The 9986-nt window shown below is 43.4% G+C and overlaps 1 long non-coding RNA gene across 1 annotated transcript; it reads left to right on the plus strand.

The window, feature by feature from the left end:
• The first annotated feature begins 888 nt into the window (after positions 1-888).
• LOC123328859 lies at positions 889-8379 on the plus strand. The gene is made up of 3 exons (XR_006543863.2): positions 889-2554; positions 7811-7904; positions 8096-8379. It is a non-coding gene; the product is annotated as an uncharacterized LOC123328859 (long non-coding RNA).
• Positions 8380-9986: the final 1607 nt, after the last annotated feature.

Genomic DNA, 9986 nt, shown 5'->3' on the forward strand with positions numbered 1-9986 from the left:
CAGACGCTTTAACCTCTGAGCCACCAGGAAAGATTGAATGAATAAAGCTGAGCCTAAAAATGTTGGGTCAGAGAAATATGGAAGTTTGTAACTTCAGGGCAATCTGGATAACTAATTCAACTTAATTCATCAGTTATTACATGCCTATGCTTTGCACAGTGGTGGATGGTACAGAAGATTCAAAGGTGGATGAAAGAATCCAGGATCCGCAGAATGTGAGCATCTAGGGGTCTCACAGAAGTAATGACTAGACAAGGGGAAGGGTGATGGAGGTCATAAAGGAGGGTTAACAAAGTGTGCTAGGAGTTAGAGGACAGAGAGGGTACATTTCCATCCTCTCCAAACTATTCTCCACACAGAAGCCAAAACAAGGTTTTTTTGTTATTTTGTTTTGTTCTGTTTTAATCAGAGCATATTCTCTCAGGCTCAAAACTATACAAGTGATTTTTCATGAAAAAAACATCAAACTCCTAGTATGGTCTCCAAAGCTCCTCCAGACTGGGCTCTGCCTGCCTCTCAGCCTTGCAGTCTGCACATTCTCCCTTGCTCTCTGAGAAGGCACCAGTCACTTGAGTCCACATTAGTCCCTCAACCTTGTCAAGTTCTGTTCTGCCCCAGGGTCACCTCCCTGGGACTCCTGGAGCCTGGAACCCTTTTAACCCCTGTTTTTTCACCATTTAGTTCTCAGCCTCTCTTGATTCTTTCATTGAAGTTGGGTTTCCTGTCATATTCTCTTCTAGAACCTTGATGTTTCTTTATACCACTTATGAATATGCCATCACATGCCTAGATGTGTGATTGTTCGATGTGATTCTTCTATTCAGTAGTGAGTTTATCAGGGCCATTATTTCCACAAGGCCCGCATGGCCTATCACAGAACCTGAATGATAGATGCTCAGTAAAGACATTTGCCAAACAAGTGATTCAATGGTCAAGCAATTCAAGAGCAACTGGATAAAAGGTTTATTCCATTGGTAACATTTACAGAAAATTTTGAAGAGATGGTAGTATTGGGGCAGGAAAAACCTTCCAGGAGAGTGAGGAATATATAAGTGGGAAGTTCAGGGCTTAGTGTTTGGAAAGTGGCAAATTACAAAGTTTGGTTTTAATATAAGGATATGTCTAGGACAGGAATCAGCCAAATTTCCTAAGTGGCCAAATGGCAAGGATGTTAAGCTTTGTGAGCTGAGGTGTCTCTGTGGCAACAATTCAACTCCGCCACCACAGTGTGAAAAGTGACATGGATGGCATGTGAACAGGTGGGTATGCTTGTGTTCTAATACAGCTTCGTTTATAAAACAGGTGATGGACCGAATTTGGCTAATGGGTTGCAGCCTGCTGGTCCAGGGAATAATGAGAGGGCTAACTTTCTCTTGAGGTGGTGCAGCACCCCAAATCCTAAACTGTGATTCAGTGAGTTACTAGACAGGTAATAGGCCCACATATGGCCCACAGAACCATAGCAAGCTTCTAGATTAAAACAAAGGTATGTGACTAGAGTGGTTTTTCAATATGATTAATCTGGCAGCATCCTCCAATGAACTGAACCAGAAAGATTAAAGACACAGAGAGGTGTAGTTGGGTGTCTATTGTAATAATAACAGTCTAGGTAAGAGAAGGTAAGAGTCTTACCTAAAAAGATTGAACATGAGTTGATAAGGGAAACTGAAACATTGAGTCTGATGTCTTTATCCTGGGTTAGAAAATGGTGCAAAGAAGTGGCCAGCTGAGTCCCTACATCTGCAAAGTCTAAGGTGTGAGAGCACATCAGTAGGGGATCCAGCAGACAAAGTTTAGCGTTCAAGTGAGAGGTCTGAGCTGTGGCTGAGGCTGTGCAGGGAGGGAGGGCGTGACGCCCCCTCAGACACACTGGCCACACCCTTCCCCGAGGAGGAGGAAGGCATTGGGAGTTGATCCTGCCACAGAGGCCCAGGTGGCGGGTGGGGAGGGTTCACAGGAAAGGCAAAATCAGGCCCCAACAAATCTGCCTCCAGATGCGAACAAAAAGCAAACCTGTCTCTGGAATTATTTTTAAAACTATATTCACAACATGGTGCATTAACCAGAAATGATGCACAAAAATTAGTGGCGTGAGCCTGGCCTTAAGGTTGGCCCTGCCCTAATCCATTCTGCATGACACAGAAAAGCGACAGACCTATTTGCTTTCTTTATCCTAGGCAGCATCGCATACTGCAAATGACCTGAAAACATCCAATAATCTGTTCATTTGCTAGAGTCTTTCTCTGAGACTGCATTGATAGGTGATTTATCAGGGCCGTGGGGGCAGCACAGGAGCGTTCTCTGCGTTTGCTCTGATGCCAAAGCGCATCATCAGGACTGAAGGAAGTGTTTCCATGGAAAACAATGGCTCATGGTTAACACCACCCTGTTGGCACATAACGGGGGAGATGACTGGCGCTAATGTGAGAGCTAAGCGTTCACCGCTGCTCCCCTCTGTCCTTCAGTGGAAGCCTGTCCGCTCCGCACACTCTGGCTGCCGTGCATTCCCAGGAGGAGCGCCGTGTCTGTTCTTACAACAAAGACTTGGCTGAAGGTAAAATCAGGAGGGACAATGTCCGCTGACAGAGGGCTGACAGAGGCTGATTTCACTGGGGTTTTCACTTCCCACTAAGTGAAAGGCATTTGACCGCAGATTCGTGTGGTTAGGCCAGCAGAGAAATTAGTGGTAGGAGAGCAATGATCTCAAATAACCTTTCCTAGAAAGGCCCCAATTTATCCTCACCTGCTGATCCCTGCACACTTTCCAGGTACTCTTGGATGTACACTACTGTTAGTTTCTCTGGATTCTCTTTGTGAAAAATGTACCATTCTGCATTTTGGAGGGGGAGAAAAATAAACATCTTCGGTGGCATTTCCGGGGCTTTTACAATCAAGAAGTAGAAATCGTTTTTCGAAGTCGAAGCTGATGAGAGCTTGTCCTGTACTAGATGAGATGTGAGGTTCCGTGTCTGCAGAGGGAAGAGATGGAGACAGTGCTCTCTGCTCATTGCTGCTCTCCGTCACCAGAAAATTCTCACTCCACCACCTGACAGGAGAGGCTTGCTGATGGAACGAGCTGTGCTGCAAGTGAAAAACAACTGTTACCAATTCAGGTAACGGTGCATGGATTTTCACAGTGTCACCCGGCTACAGAAAAATGAGTCAGGCGCTTCTCTAGAATGACTTTCCATGGAGTCTCTCCGTGAATATCTTTCAAATTTTAACAACACTACAGTGCTGCAAGTGTAAAAGCTACCAGGCCATAAATTGAGCTGTGCTAAGTCTTTCACCTTTGCCCCTATGCGTCCATTTTCCCACCGCCTCTGTGCTGCAGGAGAAGCTTTCCCCGAAGGTCCTCTTTCTCTGGCTTCTGATTACTGCTGCTAAGTCGCTTCAGTCATGTCCGACTCTGTGCGACCCCATAGACGGCAGCCCACCAGGCTCCCCTATCCCTGGGATTCTCCAGGCAAGAACACTGGAGTGGGTTGCCATTTCCTTCTCCAATACATGAAAGTGAAAAGTGAAAGTGAAGTCGCTCAGTCGTGTCTGACTCAGCGACCGCATGGACTGCAGCCTACCAGGCTCCTCCGTCCATGGGATTTTCCAGGCAAGAGTACTGGAGTGGGGTGCCATTGCCTTCTCTGGCCTGTCCAATAGAAGGCACAACAGGAAACAGACGAGGGAAGAGGGAGCAGGGTACAGGCCCCTTCCTCGCGGGGGCTGGGGCTCCTGCCCCATCCCCTGCTGGCTTCTTCGTACTTGCCCACACCTCTGGAAGCAGTCCCTTCACTAACTTCTCTTCCGTGAAACCCTTTAAAGATGCGATTACTTTCGTGATTGCTCCCTGAAGGAAACCACAGCAATATTTTAATGATACTCATTGTAAAATATGTAAAGGGGAGTATGGAAATAACTGCATATTTCCTAGTCACAACTTTAACAAGACTATCGGGAAACTTGATAGAATAACTTAATAGAAACTTGATAGACTAATTCTTAACTTCATCTGGAAGAAAAAATATTCAAGAACATGGTTAAAAATTTTCTGAAAAAATATTTAAAAAGCAAAAGTGATGAGTGATGTCTCAATTTAGCTGACACTTCAGTTGATTTTAAAACTTCATTAATTGAAACAAATTAACTCTTGAGCAAGAAGACAGATGAATTAAAGAAAATAGAGCCTAGAAATTCACACAAGAAAATACAGGAATACTGTTAATATTCAGGAATATATTTTATGAAAATGGAAGTATTTCCAATCCTTAAGGAAAATAATGATTCCTTAATAAAAGGTGTTAGGGCAACTGGCCACCATTTGTAAAAAATAAAAAGCTGGATTCCCAACTTCATTTCTTATATCACAACTAATTGAAGAGGAATCAATCATTTTAATGAGAAAAAACAACCAATAAAAATACTAGAAGAACACATATTTATAATCTTGAAGCAAATGTGAATAGCTGTTTCTAATTATGTCAAGAAAATATGAAATAATAGTTTCAGTCTTAATTGTTATGTAAAATACAAAATTCTGTATACTTAAAAAAACTAATAGGACATATACAAAGAAAAAATATTGACAGAACTTAGTGGCACTATTGTAGAATACAAAGCCTGAAATTGTTTTCCCCTGAAAAAAATTAGAAATGCTGGATTAACAGTTTTTAAGCTCTTTAAAATGTATTACTGAGCTGGGAAAAGCATAGTAGTTTGCAGAGGTCAAAAATGGAATTGTAGAACCCTGTGAGATACGTGAGGGCTGAAACAGTTTTCACTCTGAAGGTGTCTGCCAACCCTAGTGACCCAGATCTCTTTTTCTGTTGCTTGTACCAGGAGAAGGGGACAAGGTAAAGCAAGGCCCTGCCTGGGACCACTATACCTTTATTGTAAAAGTGAATGAGAACTAAGGCCTGTTGTGTGCCAGGAGAGAGCAAAGAAACTTGCCTGTCACTGCCTTGGCACTGCATGGACAAATCTATTTCCAATGAATGGAAAAATCCTACCCCGAGGATTGGCCAGCCCTCCCAGGGTTCTGCAGTCAGAATTCTCATTATCTGGTGCAGTTAGTCCGAAAACACTTCCAGCTGGCAGTAGCCTCAGGCAACTGGCAGAAGCAAGTACAGATCCTCTCTGTAGGCATAAAAATTCAGCCTAAACCTCAAAGAACTCTAGAGAGAAGATTCCAAAGAAAATAAGCTCACATTCAAAAATAAAGGAAATAAAACACCAAAAGGAAGAGCCAGCAGATACAAACTGGCAAGATGTTTAGACATAAGAATTATCAGATGCTAACTCTAAAATACTGTGTTTTAATATGTGTAGATAAATAAAGGAGAAGCCTGAAAATATGAGGAAGGAATAAGAGGCTACTAGATGCAACAAAGCAGACCTGAAAAAGAAGTGAACAGCTTTCTACAATGAACCATGTAACAGTACATGTTAAAAACAGTGGATGGATTAAACAGAAGATTAGACACAGCTGGAGAGAAATTACTGTTCTGGAAGACAGATTGGAAGAAATTATACAAAGCACAGTTAAGAGACAAAGAAAACTGACAACATCTTGGACATATCTGGGCTTCCCTTGTAGCTCAGTAAAGAGTCTGCCTGCAATGCAAGAGAACTGGGTTCGATTCCTTGGTCAGGAAAATCTCCTGGAGGAGGAAATGGCAACTCACTCCAGTATTCTTGCCTGGAGAATCTCATGGAGAGAGGAGCCTGGAGGGCTGCAGTCTATGGGATATATCTAATAAGAGTTCCCAAAGATGATAGATAGAAGAGAAACAATACTCAATGAGAAAACAGTCATAAGTTTTTAGAATTGTGGAGTGACAGCAAAATTCAAATTCAGGAAATTAAATGAATCTTGGGGAGACTAAATAAAAACAAAGCCACACCTATATAAGTCATAGTGAAATTGCAGGACCTCAAAGACAAATCTAAAAAATATTCAGCAAGAAAAGCATTAGCACTAAAAAATTTAGCTCTAAAAGATTAACTCTAAAGAATAGCAGTTAGACTGACAACCAGTGTCTCAATAGCAACAGTGCAATTTGTGGAATAATATCATCATTGTAGTAAAAGAAAATATGCAAATGTAAAATCTATTAGGAATGAGAACAGTATAAAGAGAACTTCTCAAAAACTGAGTTTACTACTGATAAAACTACTTATTTTACTACTTGCTTCTCACTAAACGAAATTCTGAAGGCATGTGTAAAATGGTTACAGAAGAGTTTGAAATAAAACAGAAATGACACTGGTAAATATAAGATAAATTAAAAAATTGTGTGAAACATTAATTTATGAAATTAAAGAAAGATTACATGTAATTTTGAAGAGTTTAGCAGATGTTAACGTACTTAAGGAGTTGTATTATTTGGAAGAAGAGTGAAACAATAGAATATGTAAATATATATATATATGAAGTATATATATATATATATATATATATATATATATATATATACTTCTATGTGGCGCTAGTGGTAAAGAACCAGCCTGCCACTGCAGGATATGTAAGAGACACTGGTTTGATCCCTGGGTTGGGAAGATCCCCTAGAGGAGGAAATGGCAACCCCTCCCAGCATTCTTGCCTGGAGAATCCCATGGACAGAGGAGCCTGGCAGGCTACAGTCCATAGAGTTGCACAGAGTTGGACACGAGTGAAGGGACTTAGCATGAGCACGTTATCTGCACATGGTGCCTGGCAAAGAGCCTTGTGATTTTCTGGGTGATAAGACCACAAAGAACATCCCTTGTTCTAACGTTTAGTCTTTGACCCCATCCCTGATACAAGTCTTGGAAACCCTGGTAAATTCTTAAGTGACAAGAGCACTTGGTATGTTTTGTTCTAATGAGGTGACTCCATGTGTGTTCCTGGATGGAGGCTGTTCACCAGAAAGACCGAGCCATGAAGAAAAGTGTGGAATTTGCAGCCTTACCCCACTTTCTTCAGAGAAGGGAGAGAGGCTGGAGATGGCATCGGTAATTAATCATGCCTACGTGAGAAAGCCTCCATAAAATCCCAGTAGTTGGGAGTTTGGGGAGTTTTCCAGGTTGCTGAACTCATCCACCCTGGGAAGATACCCCAACTCCAGGGCGAGAGAAGGTCCTGCGCTTGGGACCCTCCCAGACCTTGCCTTAGGTACCTTGTCATCTATCATGGAGACTCTGATCTCCAGCTGGCGCACACAAAATTCAGGAAACTCATGGAGATTGGACTCCAAGCGTGGCCACTCGTCTGGGTGTGGAGTCACCAGCAGGATGGACTTGCAAGGACTCCTCGACTGTCTAGAGCAGGACTTGGGGGAGGCCTGTGCAGACTGCGTCTCAGCAGCCCCTTCAGGAGCTGAAGGAACAATGGTGCAGATGAAAAAAATGCAGATTAAGAGCCCAGAGCCCCTCCCAGTTCGCCCTGCACGTTTCAGCCTGGAGACCTGTGTGACCTCACGGAGGAGTGAGAGGGAGCCCTCAGAGCGTCTGTGAGAGAGGCTCCCCTGGCTCTACTCACAACGTCTGACAGAAAAGTCGAGGAACCAGGTTTTTTTTTTTTTTTTTGTCTGAAAACAATATGTAAGAAAAATCATTTCATCCCAAACTGTTAGTGGTGATGATTTTCAGTGAAATTTAAGGTATTTGCCAGTTTCTTCATAATTACATTTATAATATTTACATAAAGCCAAGGTATGTATAAAACGAAACTGTTCTGATTATAGGACATTTAAAAGGGAATTTTCTGTGTTTTGCAAAGGCCAATGTTTGTAATTCCCTAGAGGTTTGTCCTGAGACTTTTTTTTTTTTTTTGCAGTTTCTAATGTTTTAACTGAGTTTCCTAAGGTGGACTGTGTTTATGAACAATCAAGCCCCATCTGTGTTGCTGTTGTCCCTGTCTTTCCTTCGTGGTGAGTATTTAGCAATCACTTTCCCTCAGGAGATCATTTTCACATCACAAATGTGTCATCTTATAATGTTTTACAACTGTGTCATCTTTCAATAAAGGACCCTCATATTGTGGGCCCTTCTCTAATGATTAATATATGGAAATGGGGCTTCCCTGGTGGCTCAGTGGTAAATGATCCACCTGTTAATGCAGGGGCCACCTGTTCAATCCCTGGTCCAGAAGATCCCACGTGCCACGGAGCAAGTGAGCTTGTGCACCGCAGCTACTGAGCCCGAGCGCCAGAGCCAGCAGGCCGCAGCTGCTGAAACCTGTGGGCCGAAAGCCCGTACTCGGCAATGAGAGAAGCCATGACAGGGAGAAGGCCTCACTGAGACTGGGGAGCAGCCCCTCTTGCTGCAACAGGAGAAAAGCCCGTGCAGCAACTAAGACTTGGTACAGCCAACATGAAAATAATAATAATACATGAACTTTAAAAATACATGTAAATAACTTTTCTATTATTTTCCCTCTTCTGCTCTGTCCTGTTTATTATTTTCCCTTCATGGCCAGAACTTCTCCACCCTCCACACTTCTCATTCCTCCCCTCCAGCACACATGCACACCCACACTCACACACTTCCCAATTCTTTCACTGTTTATCAATGGCACCATCATTGTTTCAATTTCTTGGACCAGGAGCAATGATTTTGCCCCTTCCTTTATACATATAACTCGTGTGTGTTTGTGTGTGTGTGTGTCTGTGTGTGTGCTTAGTCATGTCTGACTCTTTGTGACCCCATGGACTGTAGTCCTCCAGGCTCCTCTGTCCATGGGTTTTTTCCCAGGCAAGAATAGCAGAGTGGATTGCCATTTCCTTCTCCAGGGGGTTTTCCTGACCCAGGGATGGAGCCTGCATCTCCTACATTGGCAGGCAGATTCTTTACCACTGAGCCACTTGGGAAGCCCAAGATTACTGTTAGTTAAAGAGAACTAGACATCTCACAGAGAAGGCAATGGCAACCCACTCCAGTACTCTTGCCTGGAGAATCCCAGGGATAGGAAAGCCTGGTGGGCTGTCGTCTATGGGGTCGCACAGAGTCGGACACGACTGAAGTGACTTAGCAACAGCAACAGCAGCAGCAGCAGATATCTCAAGCTAAGGGATTTAGCATTTTTCTATGTATGGGAAGATGCAGGAATCTGGGCTCACTGAAATCAGGGAAGCCCTAGCTGATCAATATTAAATACATTTCTCCAGTAAATAATATTCCTAAAGGCAGAAAATAAGATTACGGAGGTGGCTGTGGCAGACAGCGTTCACTTCCCCTCCCCTCTGTCCTCCCCTCCTTCAGGTTCACAGCTGCAGTTCAGTCCTCAGCTTCCCCACAGCGAGGTGATTCACCTCCTGTCCCAGGAACTAGAGACAAATGGTGCCTGCTCCCCCTAAGTCTGGCCAGGATCCCCGCCCCCCCAGTGCCCCCTCCTCTGTGGTCTTTAAGTTGCCTGCACCCCCCTTTTCCCTCCTCCCCACCGAGAGCCACCCCAAAGCCAGTGCTAAGAAGCACAGTCATCCCCAGCCTGGCTCTGAATGGTTTGTGGGGTATTCTGCCCCCTCTTTGGATGGTCAGCTGAGCAGGAAATTAACTGCCACAGGCCTAAGCCCCAAGTCTGGGTCTCTTTATTTCCAGTGGCTTGCTTGCCCTAGCTCAAATAGTGGCGAATTCTCAAGAGTTGTTCATAATACCCTGAAAATAACATTTTTTCTTCTAACGACTTTCTGTAAAGTCCTTTTCAGACGAATCCTTAAACACTGTGTGGTTTCACCCATGAATGTCAAATTTACCTCATTAGTTAATTTGATCTCCTGGGTGCACAACTGTTCTCTCTTCACTCAGTGTGACACAGAGGCTTGCTCTGTGGGGTACATCTCAGATGCCAAAAGTGGAGCAGAGAAGTATTCTCCACTAGAACCGTTTGGTTACAATTACAGATGGAAATGTGAGCTGGAAGCTGAAACTGCACTTCTGGAAGTGCAAAAATAGCAGCAACAAGTCATATGTTTTGAGGAAACAAAGGTTTAAAATGACAGTTATAACAAAAACCA

The sequence above is a fragment of the Bubalus bubalis genome, chromosome 13, assembly GCF_019923935.1.
Source record: "Bubalus bubalis isolate 160015118507 breed Murrah chromosome 13, NDDB_SH_1, whole genome shotgun sequence".
Classification (NCBI taxonomy): Eukaryota; Metazoa; Chordata; class Mammalia; order Artiodactyla; family Bovidae; genus Bubalus; species Bubalus bubalis.